We start from the raw sequence: 22804 nt of genomic DNA, 5'->3' as shown, positions 1-22804 counted from the left end.
TCTGGAGCATGCGGATTGGTGGCTGAAGGCAGATGTATGATAGTGGCATTTAAGAGGCTTTTTGATAGGCACGGATATGCAAGGAATGGAGAGATATAGATCATGGGCAAGCATAGGGGATTATTTTAAATCGGCATCATGTTTAGTGCAGATATTGTGGGCGAAGGACCTGTTCCTGTACTGTACAGTTCGATGTTCTAATGTGGAGAGAAACATGACAATAACAGAAGTGTTTCCAGTCTCTGGGACGTTTATCACTGTAAAACATATCATTGAGGAAATTTCAGATTATTTTCTGTCACACTCTGCTCATTCCACAGCCAATGTGGGAAGAGTTATGCTAATTATAGCTGCACCACCATCTGACACTTTGACCTACAGTTCACTTACACCCTTCAGTTGTTATCAGTGCAATACTTCATAAATAATATCCCATTTTCGAGGCCAAGATGTGACAGTTCTGTTCCAGTTAAACTGGAAGTGAGTTCCTCTTCTCTCCAACTATTTATACAGGAATGTGGTCAAAGTCTGTGGACAGAGTAAATCTTCTGAAAAGGTTGTAAAAGTAAATAAAAAAGATGAATACGATGAAATAATATGAAAAAGATGAAATGAAGATGAAATAAGTTGAATAACATGAAAAAGCTATAAACCTCAAAATTGTGTTTCCCGAGTTTTTGGAAGTCCTAATTTTGCAGTTTCAAAAGGTTTATCTTATTTAATTTAATCAATAAAAGGCTACTCTGAACCATGATGTGCAGAAAAGTTGGTGGCATTAAGGTTCAGAATTTGTGACGGTAAAAATTATACTCTAGTTTTAGAGAGGGATAAGGATCGGCTTTGCCATTTTTCAAAGTCTGCCAGAGGGGAAGAGGCCTATTCACTGTTGAGGCCTCACTTTACCTTACTCGGCACCTTCTATGGACAGTTAATAGCCCTTCATATTTGCCCAGAGATTTCAACATAGGTGGGGACCACAAGCAATTTTCCAAGGCAACAGTCCAGATCCAGCATGATTTGGCACAGTGAAATTGTCCGGGGGGGGGGGGGGGGGGGGGGGGGGGGGGGGGGGGGTGTTGCTCTATGCATTAGAACTGGTTGACATGAACTATCTTTCATTATAATTATTTTTTATTGTTAGTGGCAGCTCCATAATGATTCATCTTTTCCCCTTCCCTTGGAATTTACGATTAATGCCCACATACTGTGCAAATGCTCTTAAGTCCTTTTTAATGACTTATTAACAAGTCAGGTTGAGTCAAGTCAAGTTTATTGTCACATGTACAAGTACAGTTTCATGAAATACAATGAAAAGCTTGTAGACTCAGGATCATTTGCTCAGGAAACATGGTCATTTGCTCATGATTTACACAACACATTAATTTCCTCCATTTAAAATAGGGGTGGAGGTATTTCTGGGGATTGGCAATGATTATGGGATATTAAAAACCAGGAAGAATCCCATTAAAATATTGAAAGTGGATGTTTTTCATCCTATTGGCAACTTGGTTGTGTTTGCAAAATTAGCACTTAAAGGAGGAAACAATTTGGTCAAGTTAGAACCTAGATCATCTTGAAGTTCCTGTCTCAACTTTCCCAGTGGATTATCTGTCCAGAGTCAGTTCACTCAGTATAACATGGAATCATCTGGTCGGGAGACTTATACATTTGAGTTTTTTTCCCTGTTATTAATCATCACTCTTGCCTAATGGACCTTAAACTCCGTGTGCAGTCGGGGAGTCGAAGGACGAGAAGCCGAAGCGAAGAAGTGGAAGCCAAGATACTGAACGGAAACGACGGTAAAAAGCCAAATAACTGAATGGACGCGACGGTGAAAAGCCGAATAACCGAATGGACGCGATGCCAAAAAGCCGAATAACCGAATGGCGCAACGGCAAAAAGCCAAATAACCGAATGGGCACTATGCCGAATACCCAAATAACCTAATGGACGCGACGCGGAAAAGCCAAATAACCTAACGGATGCGACACCCTAAAGCCAAATAACCGAACGGGCGCAACGCCGAAAAGCCAATTTACGCGACGTCGAAAAGCCAAATAACGGACATGATGTCTCCAGGGACGGGATTTGGCCGAGACCTTGTCAGCGATTGGTCCAGACCCCCGCGTCCATCACATCACTGGCCGGGGGAGACGGGAGGGTGGGGGGGATCTTTAATTTTCCTTCACTGCTTTTGGACTGCCAAAGATCATAGAGCGGCTTATTTTTGTAAGCGACGATTTATCACGGTGCTTGGGGTTAAGAGGCTGGAATATATATATATATATATATCTCCCTCTCCCTCACCTCCTCCCTCTCCCTCTCCCTCTCCCTTTCCCTCTCCCTCTCCCTCTCCCACTCTCTCTCTCTCTCTGATTTTCGGCATCGCATCCGTTCGGTATTTGGCTTTTCGGCGTTGCGTCCATTCAGTTATTTGGCTTTTCTGCGTGGTATCCGTTCGGTATCTTGACTTCCACTTCTTCACTTTGGCTTCTCGTCCTTCAACGCCCCGTCCGGGTACCCTTAAACTCAGAGTCTTGCTCAGTGATTTCAGTGGGCAGTTAGGAGTCATCCAAATTGCTGTGAATCAGGATACACAAGTGGACTGTAATGTTGTGCTATATATATTTGATTAACTTATTAGCTGCCATGGTGGAATTCAAATTCATGACATTGAGTCATTCATCCAGGCCTTTTGATTACCAATCCAGAAATGTAATCCCAAAGGTGCAGATGAAGTGGGAGCCACAGAAAAAATGACTAGCAGTTATTTACTCCTTTCCTTTGGAGTTTCTGCCAATCATCTACGAGAGTTGTACTTTGAAGATTAAGTTCACCCTTATGGGAATTCCATCACTGTGCTCAGTCTTGGCCTACTTGACATCAATGCCTGATAGAGATGAAACCAACTCGATTTTTATCAAACAATTGGGAAGAGGCACATTCAAAATGACAATAAAAATGACCACAGCAGAGCCAGTCCAGGGTGAAGTACAACATGAGGGAACATCACCTCCTTGCCCTCATATTTGTCTCAAACATTTTTCACACAATGCTGCATGTACCCTTCAACAGCCCACAGAGAGGAGCTAAGCTTCGGGACTACTTCCAGCAAGAAGATTATATAAGGCACCTCATGCTTTATTAGTGGAAGTGCCGAAAGGTCCCACATCAACCTCCTTCATCACTGCAGAACACATAAAACTGGAGCGGAAGTAAGTATCCTCGATCCTGAGGGAACATCCTGAAAAAGAAGGAAATGTGGATGATTATATCTGTGCACTGCAAACAGTTAAGTGGACAAACAAAGTGGCCATAGCTATCAAAGAATGAAGCTGATGATAAAAAACAGTAATAACCTTTGCATAATATGGGTCTAGAATAAAATAATACTCGGGAAACCTTGCCAAATCTTAGTGCTCCCAAGAAAAGGTTCTTCTTAAACTCCTTAAAACCCCCTTAAACACCTTTGCAGCATTCTTTCCTTACTTCTCCAAAATAATTAGTGGAGGACACACTGCTGCCTCATTTCTTCTCAACATAAATTAATTGTTGACATTTTTGGGCTAGAGTTTGTTCCCTTTGCTGCACAGTCAGATGCATTTGTCGAAAAGGGTTGATGAAAGTAAAAACATCTACTTGTGAACACAATCCTCAGGGAAATATAAAATGTCTTAAAACTGGCAAAGTTGATCAGACATTTTCATTGGTGTCATCTGCACAGTGGAACAGTGGGGTGTGGCTCACGGTTGTCTGACACTCTTCACATTAACAACATCATGATTTATAGCCTCTGTAATATATTGAAAGTAAACATCAACCATTTGAAGCCTCATCGATTGAAGGCTGGCCCATTGGCGACAACCGCCATTCTGCTGAGTTTGTTAGTTTGTTAAAACTACTTGTGAGGTCATTTGCAGATTTAAGTGCCCATGACTCAGGCAGTAGTTCAATGCAGTGTATTAATAACTTCAAAGAGGGCCGCTCAGGGTGCGGGAGGAAGTGCCCAGGGCATACAGTGTCCCAATCCTTTCGTTAACCATCTTCACTGCTTCCTTTCCTCATTGAACAAAAAAGCAGTAATGTGTCACACTACAAAATGAGTATAGTAAAATAGCTTCCTCAGAATGCAGCTCCCATGGTGTGATAATATGTGCAAGCTGTTATTGTTTTTATTATGAAGTAAAGGTTGTTAACTATTCAAGTGGAGTGTATTCACAGTTGAAAGACTGAAGGTGTGAGTGACTTCTACCATCTTGAAAAAGCGTGTTTGGCTGTTCCTGCTTTGACATTCCAGACAATGTCAGCTGTTTTGTTGCCTTGTAGTTGGCACTGTGTCCTGAGCATTTCCTTGGGTTGTTGTCAACCATTCTGATTAGAGTGAAGTAAGCACAATTCCAATATCACATTCTGTACAAAAATCCCTATGCTATCTTCATTCCCTTGCCGAATAGCATTCTATTCACTTAAATTGTTGCAAAATGATGTTTAGTGTAAGAAGGAACTGCAGATGCTGGTTTAAACCGAAGATAGACACAAAAGCTGGAGTAATTCAGCAGGACAGGCCACATCTCTGGAGAAAAGGAATGGGTGACGTTTCAGGTTGAGACCTTTCTTCAGACTGGTTAGGAATAAGGAAAACAAGAGATATAGATGATGATGTAGAGAGATAAAGAACAATGAATAAATGCGATGAAACCTCCCCGTTGGATTGCAACCTTGTTGTGGTCGGGGAGCTTGTGTGCCTTAGTGATCCCTAGAGCTATGCCAGCGGGAGATTCGTCTCCTGTTAGGGTCTCCCATGCTGGACAGGTCGAAGAGTAGAGGCGAGACGAAGAACTGGTCCAGGTTGGAAGTTGAGCACAGGGCTAACAACCCTGTCTCGTAAAACACTTATGTTACGGAAACAGCAATTGAAGGAATCAACACTACTGGGCGTGATGGACTTCCAGGGCTTTCGACAAATGCTAGGATGAATGTCAATGGTGAAAGCCGAAAGGAAGCCACTGGCAGGAAGGTGGAAGTTCTAAATGCCAAACATAAGACTAGGATAGGTTTTTGGAATGTATGAACAATGTACGACACAGGGAAACTAGCACAAGTGACATCAGAGATGAGACGCTACAACCTAGATATTCTTGGAGTAAGTGAAAGTAGATGGGCGGGATCAAGGAGACTTAGGACCAGCACAGGGGAGACAGTGTTGTACTCAGGAAGGGATGAGGAGAATCAGAGAGAAGGAGTAGCCATCATTTTAAAGAGTAGAGAATAGTTTTATAGAGTGGGAACCTGTCAATAGTAGACTCATGAAGATCAGAATGGGGGGGGGAAGCAAACTAATACAACCATCATTCAGTGTTATGTTCCAATAAACAACAGTGATGATAGTGTTAAGGATTAATGCTATGAGCAACTACAGGCTGAGAACACACCAAGACATGACATGAAGATTGTGATGGGGACCTGAATGCCAAGGTTGGAAACAACAACACAGACCAGGAAAGGGCTATGGGGAATAAAGGGCTGCAGTACTATGAATGAGAATGGAGAGAGACTAATAGAACTCTGCACCACTTACAGCATAGTAATTGGAGGGACCCTCTTTCCGCACAGAGACATCCACAAACTGGCATGGTACTCTCCAAATGGAAAAGATAAGAATCAGATAGACCACTTGATGATAAACGACACATGGAGACGCTCATTATTTGATGTTAAGGTTAAACGGGGAGCAGATGTTGGTAGTGACCACCACCTTGTCCTAGCTGTTCTCAAAGTAAAACTGAGGAAAACAGGGAGCAAAAAGACAGGCAGGCAACAGTTTGACGTTGTGAAAATACATGACCCAAAAGTGAAAGGCTCTTTTGTGTTACAATTAAGGAACAGGTTTCAGGCACTAGCAGATATGGACGATCACACAGAGCCAAATGCAAATTATATTAATACTGTGTGGGAACAAACCAAAATAGCTTATGTGAAAACCAGTGAAGTCTGCCTGGGGTTTAAGCAGAAGACAAAAAAGGAGTGGATGACTGAAGACACATGGCAAATCATTGAAAATTAAAGAAGCAAATAAATGAGACAAAGTCCAAACGGCTGCAAGAAAGATACAAGATGCAGTACCAAGAAGCAAACAAAGCAGTTCAGAGGAAAGCCAGAGCTGACAAATGGGAATAACTGGAAGATCTTGTTAATTAAGCAGAAGATGCAGCTGAGAAAGGGGAGCAAGGGAAGGTGTACAAGATAACCAAGATAATCTGTGGCAAAAATCGTCGCACCACTGAGACACCAATTGTAGACAAAAAGGGCCGACTCCTAACAACAGAAGCAGAACAAGAAGCTCGCTGGGCGGAACACTTTAATGAAGTACTGAATAGAGAACCGCCCATAATAAAGGCTAACACCCAACAAGCAGAGGATGATCTGGACATTAGCACTGAACCACCAACTAAGGAGGAAATTGTTACAGCCATTAAGTCTCTCAAAAGTGGAAAAGCCCCAGGCCAAGATAACCTCAATGCAGAACTGTTCAAGGCAGACCCAGAACTTGCAGTTGAAGTATTTGTACCACTTTTCACAGCTATTTGGGAAAGGAAGGGTATACCTGATGACTGGTCAGAAGGAGTCATCATTAGGATACCAAAGAAAGGCAACTTAAGAGAGTGTACAAATTGGAGAGGGATCACTCTTCTATCAATTCCAAGCAAGATTCTGGCAAAGATTATTATACAACGTATCTCAGAAGTAGTAGAAAAACAGCTCAGGAAAGAACAGGCAGGATTTTGTGGTCGGAGGGGATGCATTGACCAGATATTTGCCCTTCGTAACATTATAGAACAGTGCACGGAGTGGCAGAGACAGATATACATCAACTTTGTTGATTTCAAGAAAGCATTTGACAGCATCCACCGAGACAGCCTCTGAGGCATACTACAAATGTATGGGATCCCACAGCATATGGTTGACGTCATTAAGAGCTTCTATGCCAACTTCTCTTACAGAGTGGGGAACAGTAACCACACATTCCAGGTGAAGACAGGAGTCCGACAAGGGTGTGTAATGTCGGCACTACTCTTCAATATTGTTATTGACTGGGTGATGCGTCAGACAACCGAAGACCAAGCAAGAGACATATGATGGACCCTCTTCTCAGCATTGGAAGACCTTGATTTTGCTGATGACTTGGCTCTGGTCTCCCACAAGCACATGCAGGAAAAAACATCCCGTCTCAGTGACTTTGCACAACAAATTAGCCTGAAGATAACCCAAAAAAAAATCTGAAGTAATGACATTAAACATCCAAAACCCCTTGACAATCCAAGTGAATGGAAACGATCTTCCCATAACTGAGGAGTTTACCTATCTTGGTAGCAAAGTCAGACACGATGGCGGAGCACATAATGATATCAATAGGTGGCTAAACAAGGCTAAGAATGTTTTCAGAATGCTACACAATGTATGGAGGTCCCAGCAATACAGCACCAAGACCAAGCTGAGGCTATACCAGAGCTGTGTCCTCTCCACCCGCCTATATGGCTCGGAATGCTGGAGAATAACAGCGAGCGAAGTCAACCAGCTGTCAGTCTTCCATACTAAGAAACTGAAAAGAATCCTTAGAATATTTGGACAAACACCATATCCAACCAAGATCTCCTTGCTCAATGCCAACAAGAGAGCATGGACACCATCATCAAGGTGCTGGATCTGGATTGGCCATATACTGAGAAGAGAACCAGACAGCATCCCAAGAACAGCCCTGCTCTGGACACCGGAAGGGAAAAGGAAAAGAGGGAGACCCAAAACCACCTGGCGTCGAACTGTAGAGGAGGAAATGAAAACAATGGACCTGACCTGGGGTAGTGCCCAGAAGCTAGCCCAGAACAGACAGGAGTGGAGGACCTTTGTTGCTGCCCTACATGCCAGTAGGCAAAATAGGCAGTAAGTAAGTAAGTAAGTAAAAAAGTAATGATGATAAAGGAAACAAGCCATTGTTAGCTGTTTGTGGGGTGAAAATGAGAAGCTAGTGGGGGAGGGATAGAGAGAGTGGGAATGCCGGGGCTACCTGAAGTGAGTGAAATCAATATTCATACTACTGGGCTGTAAGCTGCCCAAGCGAAATATGAGATGCTGTTCCTCCAATTTGCATTTGACCTTACTCTGACAATGGAGGAGACCTAGGACAGAAACGTCAGTGTAGGAATGGGAAGGAGAATTAAAGTGTTTAGCAATCGGGAGATCAGGTAGGTTCAGGCGGCTGAGCGAAGGTGTTCAGCGAAATGATTGCCCAATCTACGTTTGATCTTGCCGATGTATGAATCCACATCTTCAACAATGGATATAGTAGATGAGGTTGGAAGAGGTGCAAGTGAACCTCTGAACCTGAAATGATTGTCGGGGGTCTCTGGACAGAATTGAGGGAATAGGTATGGGGACAGGTATTGCATCTTCTGCGGTTGCTGGGGAAGGTACATGGGGAAGGGGTGGTTTGGGTGGGAAGGGATGAGTTAACCAGGGAGTTGCAGAGGGAACGATCTCTGCAGAATGCGGAAAGGGGTGGAGATGGGAAAATGTGGCTAGTGGTGGGATCCTATTGGATGTGGCGGAAATATCAGAGGATTATGTATAATATGCGACGGCTGATGGGGTGGAAGGTAAGGACAAGGGGGGACTCTGTATCTGTTTTGACGGCTGATGTGATGTTATCAAGTTATAGACGTTACCGAGCAAAGTAACTTCATTTATCGATATGCTGAGGGCCATATAACATCCATTAACAAGTCTTGTGCATTCCCTTCATCCATGTATATTTGCATGTCTGGCAAGTGATAGCATTAATATCATGACGTGAAAATTCAAGTTCAAGTTTATTGTCATAAGCACGAATGTAATCTTGCTTGCAGCAGCATCATATTGACTCAAACACATAAAAATAAATTATCCATAAATGACACCTAAAATTCTAAAAGAAAGAAGAATGCAAAAAGCAAGAAATTAATGCAAAAACATAAGTAGAACAAAAAAACAACTCCATAGTTGTGCAAGAAGATTAGAGTTGTGTAGGATGTTTCAAGAACTTGATGTGGGAAAGTAGCTGTTCCAAAAAAACTGTTTGTGAGGGGCTTCAGCCGTCTGATCCTCCTGCCCAAGCTGCGAGAAGAATGCAAGGCCCAGATGCTGGGATATTTGATGATCAATGCAACCTTCTTGAGGCAACACCCCATGTAGATTACTCCGATGGAGGAGAGGACCGTGACATACCACGTCTCATTTCCTGTAATCTGTTGGAAGGTAGATTGCTGAATGTGGCTGCATCCTACCTGCCATAATGTACATGCATGCTGACAAAAGATGGCTTTTGAAAGATGAAAGCTACGGGAGGTTAATAAAACATAACAGCAAGAATGGTTAATGAAGTTGTACACTATTTCTTTGCAGGGAGGAATGGGCTCCAAGCTCTGTGTGAGGTTTGTGTTGTCTGTATTCAAAGCCACATGCAGTGCCATTGCATATAAGAATGGAAGTGCCTGGAGTATTTCATTATACATATCCATCAGCTTCTTGGTGGGCTGCTCTTTTAATCTCCTCTTCTTCTTCCCCTCTCATTCTTGGGCAGTCCCACAGAGGCAAAATTTACTTGCTTTCAATCCAGTTCCATGGTTTCTGTTTGCCCAAGAACATAGGAGACTGCAGAATGTAGTGAACAGTGTCCAATTCATCCACACCAGAAGAGGGATGTACAGGAGGCACTGCCTCCATAAGGTAACTAATATCATCAGACCCACAAAGCCCTGGCCATGCTTTCATCTCTCTCCTGTTATCAGGAAGAAGGTACAGGCCTCTATCCAACATGAGAGATTAAAGGACAGGTTTTCCTATCATTCAATCGGCTCTTGAACCACACTGTACAACCCTAACCCTCACCCTCACCTCAGCACCGAAGTGCAGTGGACCTTGTATAATGTTGTGACACATACGTTTGTTAGCACTATTATGGTTTGGTTACCTATTATAATTGATAATTTATCATGTTATTTTGTTAATTTATATTTATTTGTTGTGTTGTTATGTTAACGTGCGTGTAAAGCTGCAGCAAATAAGAATTTTATTATTCCATTCCCGATGCATATGACAATTAAATCCTTTTACCTTATGATATCTGAGGTGGTTGATGTGGTCGTGCACACAATCTGCAGATTCTGACACAGATGGGGCAGAAGATGCTTGTTAAAGCAGGAGGTGGGTAGTTTGTGAGCACCTTCTGGCCATCTATGCTGGCAGCTATGAGCTCCTGACACTTGCATTGGTTGCAGCCAGGGTGTACCTGATGGGCCGAATGGCTTCTATCTGCACTGTAGTAAATAAGAAAGTAGTTTTAAATTTGATAGTGTTTTGAAATGTCAATATAAGGTCGCATTTACAATATGTTCCTTTGTAAAGAAGATTGCCTGCAAGCAACTAATACACCTGACTTAAATGTTGAAGTCAGCAAGCTTGCTGATACAAATACACTTTGGCAGTTGTGAAGGTGCCATCATCTGTTATAATTTAAATACTGCCACATCCTTTAACCTGGGGACTTTCAGAGATGAACGTTCAAAACTAGCCTTCACCAAATTTTTACTTATACAACAATATAATGATTCATATTATCCTCTAATCCTGCTGGAAAATACTCAATGCGCATACTCAGAAAAAAAAAACTTCAGCGTCTGAATGTCTGCTCCACATATGGGAAAAGAAAGTGGGCTTAACAAGAGTCTTAACTTTTTCCACTTTTTTCCTTGGAAAAATTATGGGATGCTCAGGAATTCATCTATTTTCTAAAGAATTATGAAATTGTCCTCAATTTGAAGAAAATTGGTGCTCTCTCTTAAAAAGTGGCGTGCTGGATGTGATTAGTCTCGAAAAGGGAATCTTTCCAGGTTGACATTTATGAAAATGTGAACCAAGACCACCACCATATCAATTCTACATTTCCTGGCAGCAAAATAAAGCTTCAAGCCAGAACTCTTGGAGCTGAGGATTAATGAAAACATCTAGGATTGCAATTCCTCCGTACTTTCAACAAGTTCCCCTCAAGATCACAGACCACTTCAGAAACAGAAGGCCAATCAGATGTTGCATCTACAGGTGGAAGAAGCACAGAGTTAAATTCCTCACAGAAATTAACTTTGGTTATGGGAAACAATATCAATATGCATATTTTTTTAATGATAAAATCAGGACTATTGATGTATAGTTTTCCATTTTGATGAGGTCAAATTTTCAGTGAGTCACTTTTAATGTAAATAACCCTGTGAATAGATTAAGCACCATTCCCATTTAGTGAAACAATTTTTACTACTTTTTAAACATCCATTACTCATTTGTTTTTGTTATTGCAAGTTACATTCAATCTTAAATCCAGCCCACTGGGCTACAGCACAACTTTATGCCAGATGTTGTAACAGTTTCTTAGTTTACTCATGATTCCATATATGAAATTTTCTTTCCTTAACCCAATTCCACAAATGGAAGTTTTCTCTTTCTGATTCTGCAGAAGCTGCCAAGCAATAAATCCAAGCCAAGGAACATCATTTGGTAAATTTATAGGATGCAGATGACTTGGACGTTTGTCTACATCTCATCGTCAAGCAAAGTTTCAAGTCAACCTAGTTCACATGGAAAGTTAGCCTTTGCCAGAAGGTGCTGCCAATAATCATTTTGCATTGTTGAACTGAAGCATTCCTTAAGAACTCAAAGTGACCCACCATTACTCAGGTTCTTTTGTTTTGTCAATGAAACTAGTGGAAAATTACTTGGTAGTCCCATCTGACAAAGCAACCGTCCCTTTTATCTAGCAATGATACGATAGGAGAGTTGTTTCATTTTTGGTTTCCCTTGTTCATTCTTTTTTCTCTATGCAACAGCTTGGAGGCCAATACAACAATTTTTTTTCGCTAGGAGAAAGAGTTTTGTTGAGAAAATGTCCTGCCTCCTAAATTTATGGTTGTAAATAGCAGAGTGTCCCCCAGTGCAGAATGCAAACAATATCCCCTAAGGAAAGCAATTTAGAAAATGTTTTTGTGTATCTATCTGCTGCTTTTACATTCTACCTTGCAGTAGCTATGGAACACGATTAGAATTGTTTGCAAAGGTTTAAAATTATTTTACATGTTAATTTCGAGTTGTACAGCACAAGAACAGGCCATTTGGCCCGAATCATCTATGTCAGCTAAGATGCCTCATCTAAACTAGACCTATTTGCCTGCAATTATTTAGAACAGATAAAATTACCAAAACATATACTGCATTAGGAGACATAAAAATTCATGTTTTCACTCACCATGAGAAAAGTTATTCAGCAGAACTGGACCAACAGGAAGGCATAATAGTGACATCAGCCCTTTGATCCTGAATTGAAAGACTTGTAAAGATCAAATGTGGTCACCCAAGCAGCTGATCAAAGGCAAAGACCACACAAGGGAGCAAATAAAAACATTTCAGATAAACATGACAGCTGCGCTCAGCAAAAATTATGAAAATAAATGACTAAAAGAGTCTCTGAACAGCTCAATATCAACTCATCGGTGACATGCATTAAGATATATTCAAACAGAATGCTTGACTCGGTCCTTTCTCCCTGAACACAAAAATGAGGGCATAGGACAATTGAGTCAACATTTGCCAAATGTGATGGATTACAATCAGTGGAAATCAGGATCCAGGAAAGTATGGGTGGGAGATGGAATTGGGGATGTGGAAGTGGGGGGAAGAAAGGCGAGAATAACAATGCACTATTTAATAGTAAGATTAAACGAGAACTTACCAGTTTGAAGTTTGATCGTTATTTTATGAGGAGTAACGTTGAGGGATTACGTGAAGAACCCCGCCAGGACGCATGCGTGTCATTCTTCAAAGCAGCGGTGTGAAATCACAGATAACTGTAATGACTAAACATAGTAAGATTAGAGAAGTGATACCAGTTGAGTATATGATCAAGGGTGGGAGCGGAGGGCACGTAATCCCTCAACGTTACTCCTCATAAAATAACGATCAAACTTCAAACTGGTAAGTTCTCGTTTAATCTTACTATTTTACTTCGGAGTCACGTGAGTGGCTACGTGAAGATTTTTAAGCTCTGTGATTTCATGCCGTGGAAACGAGTCCATGCATCACATCTGCCTTGATTATGGGGAGAATAGTGTTAACATCATTAGACATCAATACGATATTGAAAACCCAACGATAAATATATTAACACCAAATTATAGCCCCTATTTATGGGGTAAAATTATATTACAGAACTTAAAATTGTTTCTGCAAATGTTCCAGGTTCAATGACTGGTTTGCTATAAAATCGTTGGAAAGTTTTCTCCGTTGACCATCCTGCTGTCTTGAGGATTTGGTCCATAGGAACATCCAACTTCATAGCTGCCGATGTAGCTGCAGCCCTGGTGGAGTGAGATTTAAAATGCTAGTGTCTACTCCAGCCTTTATTAGGACCTGTTTTAGCCATCTAGAGATGGTCTGGACTGTCACTTTTTTGAGTTTGTAGCTGATTAAAAGTGACATTTCTTTCCCTCTGATGATCTTAGTATACTCCATATATAATAGTAAGTGTGTTACAATACAGAGACGATCATCTGTCGGGTAGGCCCTGAATCCTGTTTTTAGGCCTGCTGACCTATGTCTGTTCTGTTTGACTAATTCATTGATGTGAAAAGTTAAATTTCCAGATTAAATAGTCATGTTGTCCAGCCTTAGTTTCTGTAGCGACTGGACCCTTTGTGCCGTGACCAAGGCCATCAGCATGACTGTTTTCATAGTCAGTTTCTGTAGGGACAGAGCTGTAGCTGGAGACCAGTTTCTTAACATGGTCAGTACAATGCTCACATCCCATATTTGGGAGTACCTGGTTCTTGGGGGATTAACATTAAAAATGCCCCTCATGAGTTTGGTTACCAGGGTGTGTCCCAACAGAATGCCGCTCTGTTCCTTGCCACAAGTATGTTGACAGAGCACTTCTGGCGCAGTTGATGGCACTATGACTGAGCCTCTCATCGTAATGGAGGCTTGCCAGGAATTCCAGAACAGACGGGATGTTCATAGATCTGTGGGTGATGTTATTGTTGTGACAGTACTTCCCATTTCTTGATGACACCAAGTACTGTTTTTTGGTGGACTGTCTGTGGGCCGCTGAAATAATATCCACTGTTCGGTCCGTCAGTCCCAGGTGTAGTAGATGTGCTTTCAAACTCTACAAATTAATAGGTTTATATAATTATGACATGGGTAACTTCCCCTTGTTGCGGGATGAACCAGTAAATTAGGTCTATGATGGATGGTGATGCATGGTTCTAATTCCATGTCGAGTATCACTGGGACCCATGGTTGAGTAGGCCAATCGGGTACTATCAAAATACCAGACGCGGAGTCTTGCTGTATATTCCTTAATACCCGACTGATGAGGCAGAAAGGAGGGAATGCATAAATAAACAATCCCCCAATGCAGCGAAAATGCATCTGTTGCCGCTGCCCCAGGTTCTGGTTCCCATGAACATAATTCGATAACTGGTGTGAGCCTGGATGCGAATAGGTCGATATCTGGTGTTCCATACCGTGCTGTAATTTCAGCAAATACATTTTTATCCAACATCCATTCAGTGTTTTCATTGAATTTGCGTGACCTGTTGTCTGCCACTAAATTTAGTTTACCTGGTAAGTAGGTAGCTGATATCCAAATATCTCTCTGGAAACACTATTGCCAAATTGTGTTGGCCGGATTGTCACATGATGTAGATTTGTTTCCACCCATATGGTTGATATATGCTACCACGGTGGTGTTGTCAATTTGTAGTCTATCATGCTGGTGATATAACCCAGAACAATATGACTTAAGGCCAGGTAGTTTATGCCCAGTGTTTGTAATAATGATGCCTCCTGTGCATTCCATCTCCCCCACAGCTGGAGATGGAATTGGTAGCACCCCATCCAAGTGCACTGGCATCAGTTTGTAGTACCATAGACGGGTTGCTGATAATGTTTGGATTGGAACAATTCCTAATGTTATCTTTCCACCATTTTAGTTCCACTATGGCCTCTGTTGGTAGCTTCATTGGTCTGTCAAAATGACCACCATAATTTTTGAGTGCTCATATTTTAGCCCTCTGTAATTTTTGATAATGTAAAGGTCCGATTTGTGTGGCTGGAAACGCAGCCACTATTATGCCAATTATTCTTGCTACCAGTCTGATGGATGGTTTTGTGATTTTGCTGCAAACCTCCATTAAGGCTGTAACCTTTTCTTTCGGCAAAGTCACTGATATGTGAACTGAGTTAAGGGTGAACCCCAGATGATCCATTGTGTTAAATAACATCTGTGGTCACCTCTAATGGGTACTGTATAGTAAGCATCTTTTAAATTGATGCTTGCTATGTAGTAACCGTAGGAAATCAATTGCTTAGCAGTAACAAAGGTTTCCATCTAGTAATGAATATATAGTACGAAAGTATTCAAATTAGTCAAATCTATGATAATGCGGCAACCACCATCTTGTTTATGATAAATATTTTGGATACGAATTCCTGTGATTCGTGTTGGGTTTCCTCCATTACTCCTTTTTTATATGGTCACTGTAGTTCAGCATGCGCTTTTGATTTTTCTTTGCCTGTAAGCACGAACATTCGGTTCGGTACATGCTGAACTGGAGGATTATGTTTTTGTATAAATTCTATGGTATAACTCTATACTTCTGAAAATATAAGTGTCGGTAGTTAATTTATTCCATGCATCCAGATAGAATTGTAATCTCCCACCAACCTCGTAAGGAACCAGACCCACCTACCTCCATGGTTACTATTGGTAGGTTTGTTATTTTTTCGGCATCCTCCGTGGACGTTGAGGCGCCGGTGTCTGGATCTGTAGTTGGGTCGGTGTTGAGGGTTAGTGCATTCCCCAGGAAGGCCGGTCTGGCCCATGGCCTACAAAAGACCGATGTTGAGTGTTCCTGGCCTTTGAACTTTCACCAGTTTGTCTTGGCCGACTGGTGGTGCGTAGGGGTGCTGTTTCTGGCCAAAGTAGTTTTTAGATGTTGCTTTAATGAGCCCCAGGGTTTTAGCCTCGTCAAGTTCTTTTACCTGTTTTGATAAGTTGCCTCCAAATAGTAATATTGGTGGTTTGGAGGTTCCAGGTTTGCATAGGCCTGCAAATTAGGGTCTAAAGCCGGTTGGATGGCACTTCTTCCTAATGCTGTTTACTCGTATTGGTAGTTGCAAAATAAAGCCAGTGCATCCTGGTGATCTTGTGTCATGTCTTTTTCGTTTATTGTGCGGGCGAAAACCGTAATTCCCGCTGTTAGGACTTTCAGAACTTTCTGTAGTTTCAAGTCCCTGGCTCTGATTGAGGCTCCGACATGTTTTCAAATACACTGGTTGACACTGGAAACATTCAGTGTTTTGCAGTTCCCTGGTGGTAAGTGTCTTGCTGTGGTGTCCAATAATGCCTGTCCTTATAGCTGAATGACAAGTAGTCGATACTTGCAGCTATTTTAGGTTCCAGGTTTTGGCCAGTTTGGTCGGGTTGAATAAACTGGGACACCATATACAATAGGTTTTCTTGCACCCCAGTGGAGGGGTGCGGGAGCGAAGTCGGGCACAGCTGTTCCCATTACGGGAGATTGGCGTGCCGTTGGCTGCTGCTGCTGGCTGCCCGCAACTCCGCGGTTCTCCCCCGCCAGCTTTTTCGCAGCCTTCGTGGATCTGGTCCATGTCTCCACCTGTAAGGTAAGTGGAAGGAACGCAGTCTCCTTACCTGCTGTTCCCGGCTTTCAAATTCTGCCGCTAAGGGGAACGTCGTTCCCCCTGCTGTGACTCGTTGCAATGCGTGTAGCGATATGACACGCATGCGTCCTGGCGGGGTTCTTCACGTAGTCACTCACGTGACTCCGAAGTAAAATTGAAAATGATTCTCATACAAGCTGATAAATATAGCATAGAATAGCTGAGCATTTGCAATGGCCAACTGCTCAAAAACAATCCTAAATGTTTGAGTCAAGTGTCAAGAGTGTTTAATTGTCATATGCACTGGGAAGGGAACAATTAAATTCTTATTTGATGCAGCTTTACAGGCCCACATATAAAAACACAAAAAATAAACCTATAATAATCAATAATACAATACATTAATACTGTAGATTACATGGTAAACAGACTATTATAGTGCAAAACCGAAGTACATGATGAAGTGAAACAAAGTCAATAGTAGATTGTTGCTGAGATATAATTGTGGTTAAGATTGTATAGTGTTTCAGGAGCCTAATGGTTGTTGAGAAGAAGTTGTACTTGAACCCAGAGGCCCCAGTTCTCAGGCAACTGTATCCTCTTCCTGATGGTAGTAGTGAGATGAGAGCATATCCAAAGCAGTGTGGATGCCATCACCTACTCTTTAGATGTAATGATTCCTGTGCTTCCCTTTGATAGCACGGACATCAATGCCCGTGATAGGCCAGGCTATATCTACTACTTTCTACAGCCTCCTTCGTTCTTGGATTTTGGAATAGCTGGACAAGCTAGATGCAGGAAAAATGTTCCCAATGTTAGGCAAGTCCAGAACCAGAGGCCACAGTCTTAGAATAAAGTGGAGGCCATTTAAGACTGAGGTGAGAAAAACCGTTTTCACCCAGAGAGTTATGAATTTGTGGAATTCCCTGCCACAGAGGGCAGTGAAGGCCAAATCACTGGATGGATTTAAGAGAGAGTTAGATAGAGCTCTAGGGGCTAGTGGCATCAAGGGATATGGGGAGAAGGCAGGCACGGGTTATTGATTGGGGACGATCAGCCATGATCACAATGAATGGCGGTGCTGGCTCGAAGGGCGAAATGGCCTCCTCCTTAACCTACCCTACCAGCCAATTAACATAGAAACATAGAAACATAGAAATTAGGTGCAGGAGTAGGCCATCCGGCCCTTCGAGCCTGCACCGCCATTCAATATGATCATGGATGATCATCCAACTCAGTATCCTGTACCTGCCTTCTCTCCATACCCTCTGATCCCCTTAGCCACAAGGGCCACATCTAACTCCCTCTTAAATATAGCCAATGAACTGGCCTCAACTACCCTCTGTGGCAGAGAGTTCCAGAGATTCACCACTCTCTGTGTGAAAAAAGTTCTTCTCATCTCGGTTTTAAAGGATTTCCCCCTTATCCTTAAGCTGTGACCCCTTGTCCTGGACTTCCCCAACATCGGGAGCAATCTTCCTGCATCTAGCCTGTCCAACCCCTTAAGAATTTTGTAAGTTTCTATAAGATCCCCTCTCAATCTCCTAAATTCTAGAGAGTATAAACCAAGTCTATCCAGTCTTTCTTCATAAGACAGTCCTGACATCCCAGGAATCAGTCTGGTGAACCTTCTCTGCACTCCCTCTATGGCAATAATGTCCTTCCTCAGATTTGGAGACCAAAACTGTACGCAATACTCCAGGTGTGGTCTCACCAAGACCCTGTACAACTGCAGTAGAACCTCCCTGCTCCTATACTCAAATCCTTTTGCTATGAAAGCTAACATACCATTCGCTTTCTTCACTGCCTGCTGCACCTGCATGCCCACTTTCAATGACTGGTGTACCATGACACCCAGGTCTCGCTGCATCTCCCCTTTTCCTAGTCGGCCACCATTTAGATAATATTAACCTACCAACCTGCTCATCTTTGGAAACTGAAGCATCTGGAGAAAACCAACAAGGTCACAGGGAGAACCTGCAAACATCACACAAACGGCACCAGAGGTCATGACTGAACCCACTATGAAGCAGTGGGTCTACTAGCTGTGCCACTGTGATACAAGGAGAATTGAAAACAGAATGTGGGTATTATGCATTCATGATAGGATTGATGAGAAAACATTTGGCATACTGAGCACCATATTGATCTCTTTATGTAAAGGAGAATGTAAATGCTTTGGAAGTAATTGAGGGAAATTTACTGGACTGACACTTGGAGTTGTTGGGTTGCAAGGAAAGGTTGGACAGGCTACAAATGTATCTGGGAGAGCTTAGAAGAATGAAAGATGACTTGGTTGAAACATTTTAAGCTCCTGAAGTGTCCTGAAGTGGGATATTTTTTAGTTTAGTTTAGAGATACAGTGCGGAAACAGACCCTTCGGCCCATCGAATCGCACCGACCAGCGATCCCCACACATTAACACGATCACACACACACACACACACACACACACACACACACACACACACACACACACACACACACACACACACACACACACACACACACACACACACACACACACACACACACACACACTAGGGACAATTTACATGCATACTAACCAATGAATCTACAAACCTGTACGTCTCTGGAGTGTGAGAGGAAACCAAAGATCTCAGAGAAAACCCCCCCGCGGTCACAGGGAGAATGTACAAACACTGAACAGACAGCACCCATAGTCGGGATTGAACCCGGCTCTCGGGTGCTGCAAGCATTGTAAAAGGAGAGGATGTTTCCACATGGGAGACTTTAGAAAAATATATTATTCTTTAAAGATAAGGAATTGCCCATTTAAAAGAGAGACATGAACCTTTTTTTTCTTCTCTCTTTCTCAAGAGATGATGCAATAAAAAGCATTTGAATATTATTAAGGTATAGATAGATTATTGATAAGCAAAGAGGATGAAGGATTATGGGTGGGGGAAGGCAGATGGAAACTTGGAAAATAGTGTGCAACAAATCAACCATACCTTATGAAAAGGTGGTAGACAAAAATGCTGGAGAAACTCAGCGGGTGAGGCAGCATCTATGGAGTGAAGAAAATAGGCAACGTTTCGGGTCGAGACCCTTCTAATGAGAAGGTGGAGCAGGTTTGAGAGATCCAATGGTTTATTTGTGCAACTGAGCCTATGTGCATAGATTTGGTAAAATGGAAAATGTCTTAAAACAGCTGATGGACAAGGAAATCTATAACAACAGGGATAAAGGAAACAAATAATGCACACATGGATCATTTCAGTTAATCTCAAACCGCAGTTAATCTATCAGACAAGGAAGCTCAATAATCAAGGGATCAATTCATTGGACTGACATCAGATCAAAATTAGCAGTAGTCTGTATTATACTTCTTTCTAGGTCAAGTAACTGAAATATATGAATTTATTTACCTTGTCAAACTGAAGACCAAGTATGACACTGTTTGGAAAGAATTGCTTGCTTTCTTCTTCTTTCGCCAGTGTGCAACAAGAAACAGTGTTGAGAAAATATGTCCTATATTGTCTCCTGATGATCTATACTGCACCCTTTCAGTCAAAATACCAAATATCATGATACTATGTCATGCTGCCACAAGTTGTATTAACGCTTTCAATGAGCAAATCATTATTTATTTCATAAATTGAATGTTGAAAACTAGATGGAGTTGTACCTTGCTTCTAACATAACTTCAACTATAGAAAACAGATGGAAACTTACTGCTTTTATTCTGAACACTACCTCTACGTACTGGAGAGTAAATACTGATACCCGAAAGTATTACATTTTGTTATGACTGTTTATTTCTCTCAGGTACTCCCGATCAGAGTAGACCACACAACATGCAACACCAAATTTGTGTCCAGCCGTATTTAGTTTCCTTCACGTTCATTGTGGGAAAAACATGGAGCAATGGCTCTTTTTAGGATGCACCTAACACCTTATTGTATCGCAGATCTGTATTTTCCAAATGACAGTTTTTAATTTATGCACTAAATGTCACAAACCATCTGCCAAATGCATTAACTAAAGCAACCTGCCTAAAATAATCAGAGGAATCATCAATATATCAGACATGGGTGCAACGTAAACATTTTCTTATCAATAGTTTGTTAAATCATCCCAATGTGAACTCAAATAGTTTTATTCAGTGAAAGTGTAATTAAGTAGTTCTTCTTCTTCTTTTCGAGTCTTTGAAGCTGGTTGACTATATGACAGTTTCCCATTCCTTTACACAGTCCTTTGCGTTTTTGTTGAACACTGCAAGATCCTTTGAGCTGCACTGGTTGGGTAGTAGGGGGCAGACAAGGCAGTGCTGCATTGTATGGTCCTCTTCTCCACATTCACAGGTGGTTTGGCCAGTTTCATAGCCCCATCTGGCCCCATCTCCTGCCATCTCTCCATTGCCTCTGACACCCACTCTTATTCTCCCACTGTCCTATTAATATCCTCATTCCGTCCCCCCCCCCCCCCCCTCCCCTCCCCCCTTCCCCTCCCCGCTCTCAGATTCTATCACTCATCTCATATGGAGCAGTTTGCAATGGCCCAATTTACATACAAATCTCTATATATTTGCAGTGTGGAAGAGAATGGAACGTCCGGAGGATTCCACTGTGGCAACAGGAGAATCATGTATACTCCATGTGTGGAAGAGCCTCCATGAATAGCACAAGATGGGATCTCAAATGGTTTTGTTTACATAAATTGAGGGATATTTATGTCCCACCAAATACTCCTCAATTTGAAATTTTATTGAAGTCCCCTTCTCATTTCAAATGTGTTTTTTTCCACCAGTCATTTCATATTATAAAGTGAGGATTGAACCTAACTAAACTTTGCCCAAGTTTGTTCAAGTTCAAGTTCAAGTTCAAGAGAGTTTATTGTCATGTGTCCCTGATAGGACAATAAAATTCTTGCTTTGCTTTAGCACACCAGAACATAGTAGGCACGAATACAGAACAGATCAGTGTGTCCATATACCATTGTATAAATATATGCACACATGAATAAATAAACTGATAAAGTGCAAATAAACAGATTATTGGCTATTAATGTTCAGTGCTTCGTCCGTGCCGAGTTTAATAGCCTGATGGTTGTGGGGAAGCAGCTGTTCCTATACCTGGTCATTGCAGTCTTCAGCTCCTGTACCTTCTACCTGAAGGTAGTGGGGAGATGAGTGTATGGCCTGGATGGTGTGGGTCCTTGATGATGCTGCCAGCCTTTTTGAGGCAGCTACTGTGATAGATCCCCTCGATGGAAGGGAGGTCAGATGATGGACTGGGCAGTGTTTACTACTTTTTGTAGTCTTTTCTGCTCCAGGGCGCTCAAGTTTCCGAACCAAGCCACGATGCAACCAGTCAGCATGCTCTCTACTGTGCACCTGTCAAAGTTGGAGAGAGTCCTCCTTGACATACCGACTCTCTGTAATCTTCTCAGGAAGTATAGGCGCTGATGTGCTTTCTTTATGATTTCATCAGTGTTCTCGGACCAGGAAAGATCTTCAAAGATATGCACGCCCAGGAATTTGAAGCTCTTGAAGCTTTCCACCATCGACCCGTTGATATAAACGGGACTGTGGGTCCCCATCCTACCCCTTCCAAAGTCCACAATCAGTTCCTTGGTTTTGCTGGTGTTGAGGGCCAGGTTATTGTGCTGGCACCATTTGGTCAGTCAGTCGATCTCACTTCTGTACTCTGACTCGTCCCCATCAGTGATACGTCCCACAAGAGTGGTATCATCAGCGAACTTGATGATGGGGTTTGCACTATGACCGGCTACACAGCCATGAGTATAGAGTGAGTACAGCAGGGGGCTAAGCACGCGGCCTTGAGGTGCTCCCGTGCTGATTGTGGTGACTACGAACTGACTGTGGCCTGTGAATGAGGAAGTCGAGGATCCAATTGCAGAGGGATGCGCAGAGACCCAGTTCTGCGAGTTTTGTCAATGTAGGAGTTGATTTGCACCATGATCAACCTCTCAAAGAACCTCATCACCACAGACGTTAGTGCCACTGGTCGATAGTCATTGAGGTACGTCACCTTGCTCTTCTTGGGCTCTGGTATAA

The sequence above is a fragment of the Amblyraja radiata genome, chromosome 6 (assembly GCF_010909765.2).
Source record: "Amblyraja radiata isolate CabotCenter1 chromosome 6, sAmbRad1.1.pri, whole genome shotgun sequence".
Taxonomy (NCBI): Eukaryota; Metazoa; Chordata; class Chondrichthyes; order Rajiformes; family Rajidae; genus Amblyraja; species Amblyraja radiata.
The sequence above is the reverse complement of the archived record's forward strand: the minus strand, read 5'-3'. Positions refer to the sequence as shown.